This window comes from Poecilia latipinna, unplaced genomic scaffold (genome assembly GCF_001443285.1).
Source record: "Poecilia latipinna isolate Pla-1442-1.1 unplaced genomic scaffold, P_latipinna-1.0 Scaffold981, whole genome shotgun sequence".
Classification (NCBI taxonomy): Eukaryota; Metazoa; Chordata; class Actinopteri; order Cyprinodontiformes; family Poeciliidae; genus Poecilia; species Poecilia latipinna.
Genome location: NW_015113597.1, coordinates 93,781 through 96,030, shown reverse-complemented (window position 1 = coordinate 96,030; position 2,250 = coordinate 93,781).

Genomic DNA, 2,250 nt, shown 5'->3' with positions numbered 1-2,250 from the left:
TAAGCACCAAGCTGACTTACAACACCAATACCACATCCGGTTAACCTTCAAAATAAAATACCACTCTTGTTTATGAACGCTGACAACTTGAATAGACACCTAAGCACTGCAGTATACACCTTATCTGATATATTATCTTATGACTTAAGTTATTTAAATAATTTAATTTAAAAAGTACACCTCATGTATAAATCAGATGCAAATGGATTGTTATTTTTCCAACATTTATTTCTGATCATTTTGGTGATGAAATTAAAACCCAAAACTCGGCATATAAGAAAAGTGAACATATTACATAAGTCAAATTAAAAAAAAATATGTTAATAAAAAAACCATGGCCTGTACAATCAGCTAACTTAGACTTGTTGGTGACTGCTGTGCAGAAGCATAGAAAGTTTAGTGGAAGGAAAAAGGGGTTTGGTTTGCACAAGAAACAGAAATGACTGTATATTTGGAAGGATTTTGAGGCAAAATTGGAGTCAGCACTTCTTGAAACACCAGAAAGAAACATACACCTGTCTCATTCCTTGTGCCGAGCCACTCCTGAACCAAAGACAATGCAGATGTTTTATCTGCACTATTATGGGATTCCCTCACAAACTATGAAGAAAAAAATGACTTCAGTGTTACTCGGATTAAAGTTCTCTTTTCAGAGAAAAATTATTTTTGTGTTTCTTTTGGAAATCAGTGTCCAGGTGGACACTTTCATATAATCATAAAAATTAGCATATATTTTCTTGTATAAAACAAGTGTTCTATTCTAGAAGTAAGTTAATTTCTCAATTATATTCTAATTTATCAAACTGCATTTGTAGGCACTGTCCAAGTTTTTATTTACTTTTATTTTAATATTTCATGACGTCGTCATGACGAGCTTACATTCTTCTCCTCATATCCGTTTTTTTGTTGTTGTTGTTCTTTTTACGGAAACTTGACTATCAAGCGGCTTCTGTAGGCTACCTTATCCATCCCATCGGCCCAAATCTCACCCGACCGGTTTAAATGTCGACCTGACAATGGCGCTTACGCCTCGCAGTTTTAGATTTCTTTGGTTTCAGTTCTGTTTAAAATATAGGAAGTAAACTAAATAAAGTTTCCAACTCAATCCCTCTAACTGGAAACCAGACTTTGGCACTTTCACTTATTGCTGAATCAAACGAGAAGCGAAATTCTGTGTTCGATGGTTACTGTAATTTAACTAAGTCTTGTGCTTTTTTTTTTCTCCATTCGCAATCAAATTGTGTACGACCAGCATGCAGAAACTCTCACAGAACGCTCACCTCATTGTCATTAAATTTCTATAATTAATAAAAGTGTGTCTATACCACGACCCCGCCAACAGATGGAGCTATTCACCACGATTGGGAAATGACTGGTCTCATCGGTAATAGGTAGAAATAATTAGTTTGCAAAATTCTCCCTGGGTTACAGAAGTAATCTTCCAAAAAAAAAAAAAAAAAAAAAAAAAAACTTGATATACATTGTCGTTATGCATAGTGACAAGAAATCCTACAGGGGAGCTCAATAATGCATTAGTGATACCAAAATAAATAAATAAATAAATAAATAAATAAATAAATAAAAAATACATGTAAAGGGATGCAGAAGGCATGTCAGAGCTTGCGCATTTACAGTCTTTCTCTCTGTCCTGTTTGAGAAAATACGGAAAGACCTTGTCAGTGACTCTGCCCTTTAATAGAGGACTTGTCAGTTTATGGTAATGGAAGGTCTCAATCTTCCCTGGCAATCACTCCAAAACCCCCATGTGTCCTCTGAGGAATATCCTGTAGTCACTCACAGTGCTGAAGCCCAAAACCTTCTACCCCCTCACTCCTGCACCTCGCAGCCGCCCTATTCAGCACCCTGGAGAGCTGCTGCAGGTACTCAGCTGTCCTTTGTGACTTGGCCGATGAATGGCGGGAACTGTGTATAGGGGAGATGCAAAAAATGACGAGAGGGTATACAGTTGGGGAGAAAGAGAAAAGATAACCTTGCATGACAGAGGCTTGGCTCGAGCTGAGTAAGGACGGGCGTCTCTTGGATATGTTGTTTATGCGTGGAATAGCACTCAGAGCTGCATCAGGGCTAACAGTCTGGCCCGCAGATGCAGCTGAAGAAAACAAATGAAGCTCATAGTCTCGATCTCCTCCCAGCATAGGCACGCTTCCACCACAATGCCAAAACTCATCTCTCTTCATCTTCTTCTTCTCGCATTCAGCAAAGCTATAATCTACAGTACGATCTTTATGC